This window comes from Corythoichthys intestinalis, chromosome 9 (genome assembly GCF_030265065.1).
Source record: "Corythoichthys intestinalis isolate RoL2023-P3 chromosome 9, ASM3026506v1, whole genome shotgun sequence".
In the NCBI taxonomy this organism is placed as follows: Eukaryota; Metazoa; Chordata; class Actinopteri; order Syngnathiformes; family Syngnathidae; genus Corythoichthys; species Corythoichthys intestinalis.
This window is the reverse complement of record NC_080403.1, coordinates 30,575,820-30,591,350: the sequence shown is the minus strand read 5'-3', so window position 1 is coordinate 30,591,350 and position 15,531 is coordinate 30,575,820.

Below are 15,531 nucleotides of genomic sequence, written 5' to 3'. Positions count from 1 at the left end.
ACGTCCATGGATGTCCAAAAATTTTCCCATTCATTTTCAATGGGAAATTTTTTTTTTTCCCCAAATCAAAAGAAAATGACTAGATATCATTAGGACGTGTCCCCCAAATGTCCCCGATTGGATTGCTGCTTATGGAGGGTGATGCCATTGACGTTCATGGACGTCCAAACTTCCCATTGATTTCCAATGGCATTTCTTCATGTTTGTTCATTCTATTGATGCCAATGTACTTGGATTCCATTGACGCTTATGTAAGTTGATACCATTGACGTCCATGGACGTCCAAAATTTTTCCCATTCATTTTCAATGGGAATTTTTTTTTTTTCCCCAAATCAACAGAAAATGACTAGATATCATTAGGACGTGTCCCCCAAATGTCCCCGATTGCATTGCCGCTTATGGAGGGTGATGCCATTGACGTTCATGGACGTCCAAACTTCCCATTAAATCCCAATGGCATTTCTTCATGTATGTTCATTCTATTGATGCCAATGTACTTGGATTCCATTGACGCTTATGTAAGTTGATACCATTGACGTCCATGGACGTCCAAAATTTTTCCCATTCATTTTCAATGGGAAATTTTTTTTTTTCCCCAAATCAACAGAAAATGACTAGATATAAATAGGACGTGTCCCCCAAATGTCCCCGATTGCATTGCTGCTTATGGAGGGTGATGCCATTGACGTTCACGGACGTCCAAACTTCCCATTCATTTCCAATGTCATTTCTTCATGTTTGTTCATTCTATTGATGCCAATGTACTTGGATTCCATTGACGCTTATGTAAGTTGATACCATTGATGTCCATGGACGTCCAAAATTTTTCGCATTCATTTTCAATGGGAATTTTTTTTTTTCCCCAAATAAACAGGAAATGACTAGATATCAATAGGACGTGTCCCCCAAATGTCCCCGATTGCATTGCCTCTTATGGAGGGTGATGCCATTGACGTCCACGGACGTCCAAACTTCCCATTCATTTCCAATGGCATTTCTTCATGTTTGTTCATTCTATTGATGCCAATGTACTTGGTATCCATTGACGCTTATGTAAGTTGATACCATTGACGTCCATGGACGTCCAAAATTTTTCCCATTCATTTTCAATGGGAATTTTTTTTTTTCCCCAAATCAACAAAAAATGACCAGATATCAATAGGACGTGTCGCCCAAACTTCTCCAATTCCATTGACGCTTATGAAGGGTGCCGCCATTGACGGCCATGGACGTCCAATTCTCCCAATCTTTTCTAATGGCTTTTACTTTGTTTAGTGCCATTGACTGGCATTATGGTCCATTCTATTGATAGACCTGAGTGGGGCTAAGATTTGTATCTCCACAGAGGAAAGACCAAGGTGTAATTTCTCCCGAAATTGCAGTTTCTAGTTACCTTGGTCTTTCCGAAGGAAAGAATAAGGTATTGTTATGCTACAACTTTATTGTACTTATTATTTATTCATCTTATTCTCCGCGTTTTTTTGAGCCAACGCACAGCCCAAACCGTAGCACCGATCGGCACAGTTCAAGTATCGGCACGACCGGAATTTTCGCGTGACGATGGGAATTTTTCAAACCGCCACGAAAAATTTTCCGTTCGCCCGTAAACGGCAATTTTCCGAAAAACAAAAAAAGTTTCAAAATGTATCTAGTCCTACAATTTTTGACCAAATCACATAATTTGGGCATCAAAAATTCCGGGACGGTGAGGGGCATAAAAGTTGTATACAGAATTTGGCAAAAATTTACGGTTCCCCGGAAATTTGCCAAAAACTTTCCTATTCATTTTGAATGGAAAAAAAACGCGCGCTTCACAGCCCGAACCGTTAGACCGATCGGCACCGTTCAAGTATCGGCACGACCGGAATTTTAGCGTGACACAGGAAACTTTACAAATGGCCCCGAAAATTTTTCCGTTCGTCCGTAAACGGCAATTTTCCGTGAAAAAAAAAAAACTTTCAAAATGTATCTAGTCCTACAATTTTTGACCAAATCACATAATTTGGCCATCAAAAATTCCGGGACGGTGAGGGGCATAAAAGTTGTATACAGAATTTGGAAAAAAATTACGCTTCCTCGGAAATTTGCCAAAAACTATCCCATTCATTTCGAATGGGAAAAGTTCCCATTCACTTCCAATGGGATTTCCAATGGAATTACCTTGGTCTTTCCTATGGAAAGAACAAGGTATTGTTATTCTGCAACTTTATTCGCCTTATTATTATTATTTATTATATCTTCATCTTATTCTCCGCGTTTTTTCGGCGCGCCGCGCAGCCCGAACCGTACCACCGATCGGCACCGTTGAAGTATCGGCACGACCGGATTTTTCGCGCGACGCAGGGACTTTTTCAAAATCCCCCGAAAAATTTTCCGTTCGCCCGTAAACGGCAATTTTCCGAAAAAAAAAAAAAGTTAAAAAATGTATCTAGTCCTACAATTTTTGACCAAATCACATAATTTGGGTATCAAAAATTCCGGGACGATGAGGGGCATAAAAGTTGTATACAGAATTTGGCAAAAATTTACGGTTCCCCGGAAATTTGCCAAAAACTTTCCTATTCATTTTGAATGAAAAAAAACACACGCTGCACAGCCCGAACCGTTTGACCGATCGGCACCGTTTGAATATCGGCACGACCGGAATTTTCGCGCAACGATGGGAATTTTTCAAACGGACCCGAAAAATTTTCCCTTCGCCCGTAAACGGCAATTTTCCGGAAAAAAAAAAAAGTTTCAAAATGTATCTAGTCCTACAATTTTTGACCAAATCACACAATTTGGGCATCAAAAATTCCGGGACGGTGAGGGGCATAAAAGTTGTATACAGAATTTGGAAAAAAATTACGCTTCCTCGGAAATTTGCCAAAAACTATCCCATTCATTTCGAATGGGAAAAGTCCCATTCACTTCCAATGGGATTTCCAATGGAATTTACATTGCATTGATGCCATTGACGGCCATGCATGTCGAATCTACTGATGCCAATGTACTTGGATTCAATTGACTATATGGATGTCGATGCCATTGACTGCCATGGACGTCCAAAATTTTTCCCATTCATTTTCAATGGGGAAAAAACAAAATTACCCCAAATCAACAGAAAATGACCAGATATCAATAGGACGTGTCCCCCAAACTTCCCCAATTCCATTGACGCTTATGAAGGGTGCCGCCATTGACTTACATGGACGTCCAAAATTTTTCCCATTCATTTTCAATGGGGAAAAAACTAAATTTCTCCAAATCAACAGAAAATGACCAGATATCAATAGGACGTATATCCCAAACGTCCCCAATTCCATTGACGCTTATGGGGGGTGCTGCCATTGACGTCCATGGACGTCCAAAATTTTACCCATTCATTTTATATGGGAATTTTTTTTTTTTTCCCCAAATCAACAGAAAATGACTAGATATCAATAGGACGTGTCCCCCATATGTCCCCGATTGCATTGCTGCTTATGGAGGGTGATGCCATTGACGTCCACGGACGTCCAAACTTCCCATTAATTTCCAATGGCGTTTCTTCATGTTTGTTCATTCTATTGATGCCAATGTACTTGGGTTCCATTGACGCTTATGTAAGTTGATACCATTGACGTCCATGGACGTCCAAAATTTTTCCCATTCATTTTCAATGGGAATTTTTTTTTTTTCCCCAAATCAACAGAAAATGACTAGATATCATTAGGACGTGTCCCCCAAATGTCCCCGATCGCATTGCCGCTTATGGAGGATGATGCCATTGACGGCCACGGACGTCCAAACTTCCCATTAATTTCCAATGGCATTTCTTCATGTTTGTTCATTCTATTGATGCCAATGTACTTGGTATCCATTGACGCTTATTTAAGTTGATACCATTGACGTCCATGGACGTCCAAATTTCCCATTCATTTCTAATGGCATTTAATTATGTTTTTTCATTTTATTGATGCCAATGTACTTGGATTCCATTGACGCCTATGTAAGTTGATACCATTGACGTCCATGGACGTCCAAAATGTTTCCCATTCATTTTCAATGGGAATTTATGGGACGTCGGCGTCATCCGCACGTTGGACTTCGTCGACTGGACGTCGGCGTCATCCGCATGTTGGACGTCGGCGACGTTTGCTAGTTGGACGTCATCACCGTCCGCTCATTGGACGTCGGCGCCGTCCGCTCGTTGGAAGTCGGCGCCGTCTTTATGTTGGATGTCGGCAGCGTCAGCACTTTGGACGTCGGCAGCGACAGCAATTAGGACGTCGGTGACGTCCGCTCGTTGGACGTCGCCAAACTTTGGACGTCGGCGTCGTCCACTCTTTTGACATCGTCACCATCCGCTCGTTGGACGTAAGACGGCGCATTCTGCACTTTTGACGTTTGCTTGTTGAACGTCGTCATTGTCCCACGTTGGACGTCGGCACCGTCCGCTCGATGGACGTCGGCAGCGTCAGCACTTTGGACGTCGGTGACGTCCGCTCGTTGGACGGCGCATTCTGCACTTTTGACGTTTGCTTGTTGAACGTCGTCACTGTTCCACGTGAGATGTCGGCACCGTCCTCTCGATGGACGTCGGCGTCATCTGCTCTTTTGACGTCTTGGACGTTGGTGACGTCCGCTCGTTGGACGTCGCCAAACTTTGGACGTCGGCGTCGTCCACTCTTTTGACATCGTCACCATCCGCTCGTTGGACGTAAGACGGCGCATTCTGCACTTTTGACGTTTGCTTGTTGAACGTCGTCATTGTCCCACGTTGGACGTCGGCACCGTCCGCTTGATGGACGTCGGCAGCGTCAGCACTTTGGAAGTCGGTGATGTCCGCTCGTTGGACGGCGCATTCTGCACTTTGGACGTCGGTGACGTCCGCTCGTTAGACGGCGCATTGTGCACTTTTGACGTTTGCTTGTTGAACGTCGTCACTGTTCCACGTGAGATGTCGGCACCGTGCGCTCGATGGACGTCGGCGTCATCTGCTCTTTTGAGGTCTTGGACGTCGGTGACGTCCGCTCGTTGGACATCGTATTCTGCACTTTTGACTTTTGCTTGTTGAACGTTGTCACTGTCCCACATGGGATGTCGGCGTCATCTGCTCTTTTGACGTCGATGACGTCGGCCTCTCACGCTAACTTTTGACGTCGGCGCCGTTTGCTCGTTGGACGTCGTCACCATCCGTTTGTTGATCGTCGGGGACGTCGGCGTCATTGACGTCTTGGACATCGCATTCTGCACTTTTGACGTTTGCTTGTTGAACGTTGTCACTGTCCCACGTGGGATGTCGGCATCATCTGCTCTTTTGACGTCGGTGACGTCAGCCTCTCGCGCTAACTTTTGACGTCGGCGCCGTTTGCTCGTTGGACGTCGTCACCATCCGTTCGTTGATCGTCGGCGCCGTCCTCTCGATGGACGTTGGCGTCATCCGCTCTTTTGACGTCGGCGACGTCCAATCCACTCTGAGGTATACGCATAAAGTAGGAAACTGACCGGGGATCGAACCACCATCCTCTCGTACCAAGGTCAGCGATATTAACACTGAGCTATCCATCTGCTAAATGCAGTGTTGTGTGATATGTATATAAAGTTATCATGTATGTGATACAGGCATTGACAAAAGCTAACTTGGTATTGACAGAGGTTCGACCCTACGACCTCCCGCATCAAAGTCATTTTCAATTGGAATTTTTTTTTTTCCAAAAATCAAAAGAAAATGACTAGATATCAATAGGACGTGTCCCCCAAACTTCCCCAATTCCATTTACACTTATGGAGGGTGATGCCATTGACGTCCATGGACGTCCAAATTTCCCATTTATTTTTAATTATGTTTTTTCATTCTATTGATGCCAATGTACTTGGATTCCATTGTAAGTTGATACCATTGACGTCAATGGACGTCCAAAATTTTTCCCATTCATTTTCAATGGGAATTTTTTTCCCCCCCAAATCAACAAAAAAACGACCTGATATCAAAAGGACGTGTCCCCCAAACTAGTCCAATTCCATTGACGCTTATGAAGGGCGCCGCCATTGACGGCCATGGACGTCCAAATTTCCCATTCATTTCTAATGCCATTTAATTATGTTTTTTCATTCTATTGATGCAAATGTACTTGGATTCTATTGACGCTTATGTAAGTTGATACCATTGACGTCCATGGACGTCCAAAATTTTTCCCATTCATTTTCAATGGGAATTTTATTTTTTTCCCCAAATCAACAGAAGATGACTAGATATCAATAGGACGTGTCCCCCAAATGTCCCCGATTGCATTGCTGCTTATGGAGGGTGATGCCATTGACGTTCATGGACGTCCAAACTTCCCATTCATTTCCAATGGCATTTCTTCATGTTTGTTCATTCTAGTGATGCCAATGTACTTGGATTCCATTGACACTTATGTAAGTTGATACCATTGACGTCCATGGACGTCCAAAATTTTTCCCATTCATTTTCAATGGGAATTTTTTTCCCCCCCAAATCAACAAAAAAACGACCTGATATCAAAAGGACGTGTCCCCCAAACTAGTCCAATTCCATTGACGCTTATGAAGGGCGCCGCCATTGACGGCCATGGACGTCCAAATTTCCCATTCATTTCTAATGCCATTTAATTATGTTTTTTCATTCTATTGATGCAAATGTACTTGGATTCTATTGACGCTTATGTAAGTTGATACCATTGACGTCCATGGACGTCCAAAATTTTTCCCATTCATTTTCAATGGGAATTTTATTTTTTTCCCCAAATCAACAGAAGATGACTAGATATCATTAGGACGTGTCCCCCAAATGTCCCCGATTGCATTGACGCTTATGGAGGGTGCTGCCATTGACGGACATGGACGTCCAATTCTCCCAATCTTTTCTCATGGCTTTTACTTTGTTTAGTGCCATTGACTGGCATTATGGTCCATTCTATTGATAGACCTGAGTGGGGCTAAGATCTGTATCTCCACAGAGGAAAGACCAAGGTGTGTAATTTCTCCCGAAATTGCAGTTTCTAGTTTACATTGCATTGATGCCATTGACGGCCATGCATGTCGAATCTACTGATGCCAATGTACTTGGATTCAATTGACTATATGGATGTCGATGCCATTGACGGCCATGGACGTCCAAAATTTTTCCCATTCATTTTCAATGGGGAAAAAACAAAATTTCCCCAAATCAACAGAAAATGACCAGATATAAATAGGACGTGTCCCCCAAACTTCCCCAATTCCATTGACGCTTATGAAGGGTGCCACCATTGACTTCCATGGACGTCCAAAAATTTTCCCATTCATTTTCAATGGGGAAAAAACTAAATTTCTCCAAATCAACAGAAAATGACCAGATATCAATAGGACGTATATCCCAAACGTCCCCAACTCCATTGACGCTTATGGAGGGTGCTGCCATTGACGTCCATGGACGTCCAAAATTTTTCCCATTCATTTTCAATGGGAAATTTTTTTTTTTCCCCATATCAACAGAAAATGACTAGATATCAATAGGACGTGTCCCCCAAATGTCCCCGATTGCATTGCTGCTTATGGAGGGTGATGCCATTGACGTCCAGGGACGTCCAAACTTCCCATTCATTTCCAATGGCATTTCTTCATGTTTGTTCATTCTTTTGATGCCAATGTACTTGGATTCCATTGACGCTTAAGTAAGTTGATACCATTGATGTCCATGGACGTCCAAAATTTTTCCCATTCATTTTCAATGGGAAATTTTTTTTTTCCCCCAAATCAACAGAAAATGACTAGATATCATTAGGACGTGTCCCCCAAATGTCCCCGATTGCATTGCCGCTTACGGGGGGTGATGCCATTGACGTCCATGGACGTCCAAACTTCCCAATCATTTCCAAAGGCATTTCTTCATGTTTGTTCATTCTATTGATGCCAATGTACTTGGATTCCATTGACGCTTATGTAAGTTGATACCATTGACGTCCATGGACGTCCAAAATTTTTCCCATTCATTTTCAATGGGATTTTTTTTTTTTCCCAAATCAACAGAAAATGACTAGATATCATTAGGACGTGTCCCCCAAATGTCCCCGATTGCATTGCCGCTTATGGAGGGTGATGCCATTGACGTTCATGGACGTCCAAACTTCCCATTCATTTCCTATGGCATTTCTTCATGTTTCTTAATTTTATTGATGCCAATGTACTTGGATTCCATTGACGCTTATGTAAGTTGATACCATTGACGTCCATGGACGTCCAAAATTTTTCCCATTCATTTTCAATGGGAAATTTTTTTTTTTTCCCAAATCAAGAGAAAATGACTAGATATCATTAGGACGTGTCCCCCAAACTTCCCCGATTCCATTAACAATTATGAAAGGTGCCGCCATTGACGTCCATGGACGTCCAATTCTCCCATTCATTTCTAACGGCTTTTACTTTGTTTTTTGCCAATGACTGGCATTATGATCCATTCTATTGATAGACCTGAGTGGGGCTAAGATCTGTATCTCCACAGAGGAAAGACCAAGGTGTGTAATTTCTCCCGAAATTGCAGTTTCTAGTTATTATTTATTATATCTTCATCTTATTCTCCGCGTTTTTTCGGCGCGCCGCGTAGCCCGAACCGTACCACCGATCGGCACCGTTGAAGTATCGGCACGACCGGATTTTTCGCGCGACGCAGGGACTTTTTCAAAATCCCCCGAAAAATTTTCCGTTCGCCCGTAAACGGCAATTTTCCGAAAAAAAAAAAAAGTTAAAAAATGTATCTAGTCCTACAATTTTTGACCAAATCACATAATTTGGGTATCAAAAATTCCGGGACGATGAGGGGCATAAAAGTTGTATACAGAATTTGGCAAAAATTTACGGTTCCCCGGAAATTTGCCAAAAACTTTCCTATTGATTTTGAATGAAAAAAAAACGCACGCTGCACAGCCCGAACCGTTTGACCGATCGGCACCGTTCAAATATCGGCACGACCGGAATTTTCGCGCAACGATGGGAATTTTTCAAACGGACCCGAAAAATTTTCCCTTCGCCCGTAAACGGCAATTTTCCGGAAAAAAAAAAATGTTTCAAAATGTATCTAGTCCTACAATTTTTGACCAAATCACACAATTTGGGCATCAAAAATTCCGGGACGGTGAGGGGCATAAAAGTTGTATACAGAATTTGGAAAAAAATTACGCTTCCTCGGAAATTTGCCAAAAACTATCCCATTCATTTCGAATGGGAAAAGTCCCATTCACTTCCAATGGGATTTCCAATGGAATTTACATTGCATTGATGCCATTGACGGCCATGCATGTCGAATCTACTGATGCCAATGTACTTGGATTCAATTGACTATATGGATGTCGATGCCATTGACGGCCATGGACGTCCAAAATTTTTCCCATTCATTTTCAATGGGGAAAAAACAAAATTTCCCCAAATCAACAGAAAATGACCAGATATCAATAGGACGTGTCCCCCAAACTTCCCCAATTCCATTGACGCTTATGAAGGGTGCCGCCATTGACTTCCATGGACGTCCAAAATTTTTCCCATTCATTTTCAATGGGGAAAAAACTAAATTTCTCCAAATCAACAGAAAATGACCAGATATCAATAGGACGTATACCCCAAACGTCCCCAACTCCATTGACGCTTATGAAGGGTGCTGCCACTGACGTCCATGGACGTCCAAAATTTTTCCCATTCATTTTCAATGGGAATTTTTTTTTTTCCCCAAATCAACAGAAAATGACTAGATATCAATAGGACGTGTCCCCCAAATGTCCCCGATTGCATTGCTGCTTATGGAGGGTGATGCCATTGACGTCCACGGACGTCCAAACTTCCCATTAATTTCCAATGGCGTTTCTTCATGTTTGTTCATTCTATTGATGCCAATGTATTTGGATTCCATTGACGCTTATGTAAGTTGATACCATTGACGTCCATGGACGTCCAAAATTTTTCCCATTCATTTTCAATGGGAATTTTTTTTTTTTCCCCAAATCAACAGAAAATGACTAGATATCAATAGGACGTGTCCCCCAAATGTCCCCGATTGCATTGCCTCTTATGGAGGGTGATGCCATTGACGTCCACGGACGTCCAAACTTCCCATTCATTTCCAATGGCATTTCTTCATGTTTGTTCATTCTATTGATGCCAATGTACTTGGTATCCATTGACGCTTATTTAAGTTGATACCATTGACGTCCATGGACGTCCAAATTTCCCATTCATTTCTAATGGCATTTAACTATGTTTTTTCATTTTATTGATGCCAATGTACTTGGATTCCATTGACGCCTATGTAAGTTGATACCATTGACGTCCATGGACGTCCAAAATTTTTCCCATTCATTTTCAATGGGAATTTATGGGACGTCGGCGTCACCCGCACGTTGGACTTCGTCGACTGGACGTCGGCGTCATCCGCATGTTGGACGTCGGCGACGTTTGCTAGTTGGACGTCATCACCGTCCGCTCATTGGACGTCGGCGCCGTCCGCTCGTTTCGAAGTCGGCGCCGTCTTTATGTTGGATGTCGGCAGCCTCAGCACTTTGGACGTCGGCAGCGACAGCAATTAGGACGTCGGTGACGTCCGCTCGTTGGACGTCGCCAAACTTTGGACGTCGGCGTCGTCCACTCTTTTGAAATCGTCACCATCCGCTCGTTGGACGTAAGACGGCGCATTCTGCACTTTTGACGTTTGCTTGTTGAACGTCGTCATTGTCCCACGTTGGACGTCGGCACCGTCCGCTCGATGGACGTCGGCAGCGTCAGCACTTTGGACGTCGGCGACGTCCGCTCGTTGGACGGCGCATTCTGCACTTTTGACGTTTGCTTGTTGAACGTCGTCACTGTTCCACGTGAGATGTCGGCACCGTCCTCTCGATGGACGTCGGCGTCATCTGCTCTTTTGACGTCTTGGACGTTGGTGACGTCCGCTCGTTGGACGTCGCCAAACTTTGGACGTCGGCGTCGTCCACTCTTTTGACATCGTCACCATCCGCTCGTTGGACGTAAGACGGCGCATTCTGCACTTTTGACGTTTGCTTGTTGAACGTCGTCATTGTCCCACGTTGGACGTCGGCACCGTCCGCTTGATGGACGTCAGCAGCGTCAGCACTTTGGACGTCGGTGACGTCCGCTCGTTGGACGTCGGCGCCGTCAGCAGTTTGGAAGTCGGTGATGTCCGCTCGTTGGACGTCGGCGCCGTCAGCAGTTTGGAAGTCGGTGATGTCCGCTCGTTGGACGGCGCATTCTGCACTTTGGACGTCGGTGACGTCCGCTCGTTAGACGGCGCATTCTGCACTTTTGACGTTTGCTTGTTGAACGCCGTCACTGTTCCACGTGAGATGTCGGCACCGTGCGCTCGATGGACGTCGGCGTCATCTGCTCTTTTGAGGTCTTGGACGTCGGTGACGTCCGCTCGTTGGACATCGTATTCTGCACTTTTGACTTTTGCTTGTTGAACGTTGTCACTGTCCCACATGGGATGTCGGCGTCATCTGCTCTTTTGACGTCGATGACGTCGGCCTCTCACGCTAACTTTTGACGTCGGCGCCGTTTGCTCGTTGGACGTCGTCACCATCCGTTTGTTGATCGTCGGGGACGTCGGCGTCATCTGCTCTTTTGACGTCTTGGACATCGCATTCTGCACTTTTGACGTTAGCTTGTTGAACGTTGTCACTGTCCCACGTGGGATGTCGGCATCATCTGCTCTTTTGACGTCGGTGACGTCAGCCTCTCGCGCTAACTTTTGACGTCGGCGCCGTTTGCTCGTTGGACGTCGTCACCATCCGTTCGTTGATCGTCGGCGCCGTCCTCTCGATGGACGTTGGCGTCATCCGCTCTTTTGACGTCGGCGACGTCCAATCCACTCTGAGGTATACGCATAAAGTAGGAAACTGACCGGGGATCGAACCACCATCCTCTCGTACCAAGGTCAGCGATATTAACACTGAGCTATCCATCTGCTAAATGTGGTGTTGTGTGATATGTATATAAAGTTATCATGTATGTGATACAGGCATTGACAAAAGCTAACTTGGTATTGACAGAGGTTCGATCCTACGACCTCCCGCATCAAAGTCATTTTCAATTGGAATTTTTTTTTTTCCAAAAATCAAAAGAAAAAAATGACTAGATATCAATAGGACGTGTCCCCCAAACTTCCCCAATTCCATTTACACTTATGGAGGGTGATGCCATTGACGTCCATGGACGTCCAAATTTCCCATTTATTTTTAATTATGTTTTTTCATTCTATTGATGCCAATGTACTTGGATTCCATTGTAAGTTGATACCATTGACGTCAATGGACGTCCAAAATTTTTCCCATTCATTTTCAATGGGAATTTTTTTTCCCCCCAAATCAACAAAAAAACGACCTGATATCAAAAGGACGTGTCCCCCAAACTAGTCCAATTCCATTGACGCTTATGAAGGGCGCCGCCATTGACGGCCATGTACGTCCAAATTTCCCATTCATTTCTAATGCCATTTAATTATGTTTTTTCATTCTATTGATGCAAATGTACTTGGATTCTATTGACGCTTATGTAAGTTGATACCATTGACGTCCATGGACGTCCAAAATTTTTCCCATTCATTTTCAATGGGAATTTTTTTTTTTTCCCCAAATCAACAGAAAATGACTAGATATCAATAGGACGTGTCCCCCAAATGTCCCCGATTGCATTGCTGCTTATGGAGGGTGATGCCATTGACGTTCATGGACGTCCAAACTTCCCATTCATTTCCAATGGCATTTCTTCATGTTTGTTCATTCTATTGATGCCAATGTACTTGGATTCCATTGACACTTATGTAAGTTGATACCATTGACGTCCATGGACGTCCAAAATTTTTCCCATTCATTTTCAATGGGAATTTTTTTCCCCCCCCAAATCAACAAAAAATGACTACATATCATTAGGACGTGTCCCCCAAATGTCCCCGATTGCATTGACGCTTATGGAGGGTGCTGCCATTGACGGACATGGACGTCCAATTCTCCCAATCTTTTCTCATGGCTTTTACTTTGTTTAGTGCCATTGACTGGCATTATGGTCCATTCTATTGATAGACCTGAGTGGGGCTAAGATCTGTATCTCCACAGAGGAAAGACCAAGGTGTGTAATTTCTCCCGAAATTGCAGTTTCTAGTTGTACAACTTTATTCTTCTTCTTATTATTATTATTCAATAAATTCTCCGCGTTTTTTTGAGCCAACGCACAGCCCAAACCGTAGCACCGATCGGCACCGTTGAGGTATCGGCACGACCGGATTTTTCGCGTGACGATGGGAATTTTTCAAACCGCCACGAAAAATTTTCCGTTCGCCCGTAAACGGCAATTTTCCGAAAAATAAAAAAAGTTTCAAAATGTATCTAGTCCTACAATTTTTGACCAAATCACATAATTTGGGCATCAAAAATTCCGGGACGGTGAGGGGCATAAAAGTTGTATACAGAATTTGGCAAAAATTTACGGTTCCCCGGAAATTTGCCAAAAACTTTCCTATTCATTTTGAATGGAAAAAAAACACGCGCTTCACAGCCCGAACCGTTTGACCGATCGGCACCGTTCAAGTATCGGCACGACCGGAATTTTCGCGTGACACAGGAAACTTTAAAAATGGCCCCGAAAATTTTTCCGTTCGTCCGTAAACGGCAATTTTCCGTGAAAAAATAAAAAGTTTCAAAATGTATCTAGTCCTACAATTTTTGACCAAAACACATAATTTGGGCATCAAAAATTCCGGGACGGTGAGGGGCATAAAAGTTGTATACAGAATTTGGAAAAAAATTACGCTTCCTCGGAAATTTGCCAAAAACTATCCCATTCATTTCGAATGGGAAAAGTCCCATTCACTTCCAATGGGATTTCCAATGGAATTTACATTGCATTGATGCCATTGACGGCCATGCATGTCGAATCTACTGATGCCAATGTACTTGGATTCAATTGATTATATGGATGTCGATGCCATTGACTGCCATGGACGTCCAAAATTTTTCCCATTCATTTTCAATGGGGAAAAAACAAAATTACCCCAAATCAACAGAAAATGACCAGATATCAATAGGACGTGTCCCCCAAACTTCCCCAATTCCATTGACGCTTATGAGGGGTGCCGCCATTGACTTACATGGACGTCCAAAATTTTTCCCATTCATTTTCAATGGGGAAAGAACTAAATTTCTCCAAATCAACAGAAAATGACCAGATATCAATAGGACGTATATCCCAAACGTCCCCAATTCCATTGACGCTTATGGGGGGTGCTGCCATTGACGTCCATGGACGTCCAAAATTTTACCCATTCATTTTCAATGGGAATTTTTTTTTTCCCCCAAATCAACAGAAAATGACTAGATATCAATAGGACCTGTCCCCCAAATGTCCCCGATTGCATTGCTGCTTATGGAGGGTGATGTCATTGACGTCCAGGGACGTCCAAACTTCCCATTCATTTCCAATGGCATTTCTTCATGTTTGTTCATTCTTTTGATGCCAATGTACTTGGATTCCATTGACGCTTATGTAAGTTGATACCATTGACGTCCATGGACGTCCAAAATTTTTCCCATTCATTTTCAATGGGAATTTTTTTTTTTTCCCCAAATCAACAGAAAATGACTAGACATCATTAGGACGTGTCCCCCAAATGTCCCCGATTGCATTGCCGCTTATGGGGGGTGATGCCATTGACGTCCATGGACGTCCAAACTTCCCATTTATTCCAATGGCATTTCTTCATGTTTGTTCATTCTATTGATGCCAATGTACTTGGATTCCATTGACGCTTATGTAAGTTGATACCATTGACGTCCATGGACGTCCAAAATTTTTCCCATTCATTTTCAATGGGAATTTTTTTTTTTTCCCCAAATCAACAGAAAATGACTAGATATCAATAGGACGTTTCCCCCAAATGTGCCCGATTGCATTGCCGCTTATGGAGGGTGATGCCATTGACGTCCACCGACGTCCAAACTTCCCATTAATTTCCAATGGCATTTCTTCATGTTTGTTCATTTTATTGATGCCAATGTACTTGGATTCCATTGACGCTTATGTAAGTTGATACCATTGACGTCCATGGACGTCCAAAATTTTTCCCATTCATTTTCAATGGGAAATTTTTTTTTTTTCCCAAATCAACAGAAAATGACTAGATATCAATAGGACCTGTCCCCCAAATGTCCCCGATTGCATTGCTGCTTATGGAGGGTGATGCCATTGACGTCCAGGGACGTCCAAACTTCCCATTCATTTCCAATGGCATATCTTCATGTTTGTTCATTCTTTTGATGCCAATGTACTTGGATTCCATTGACGGTTATGTAAGTTGATACCATTGACGTCCATGGACGTCCAAAATTTTTCCCATTCATTTTCAATGGGAAATTTTTTTTTTTCCCCAAATCAACAGAAAATGACTAGATATCATTAGGACGTGTCCCCCAAATGTCCCCGATTGCATTGCCGCTTATGGGGGGTGATGCCATTGACGTCCATGGACGTCCAAACTTCCCATTCATTTCCAAAGGCATTTCTTCATGTTTGTT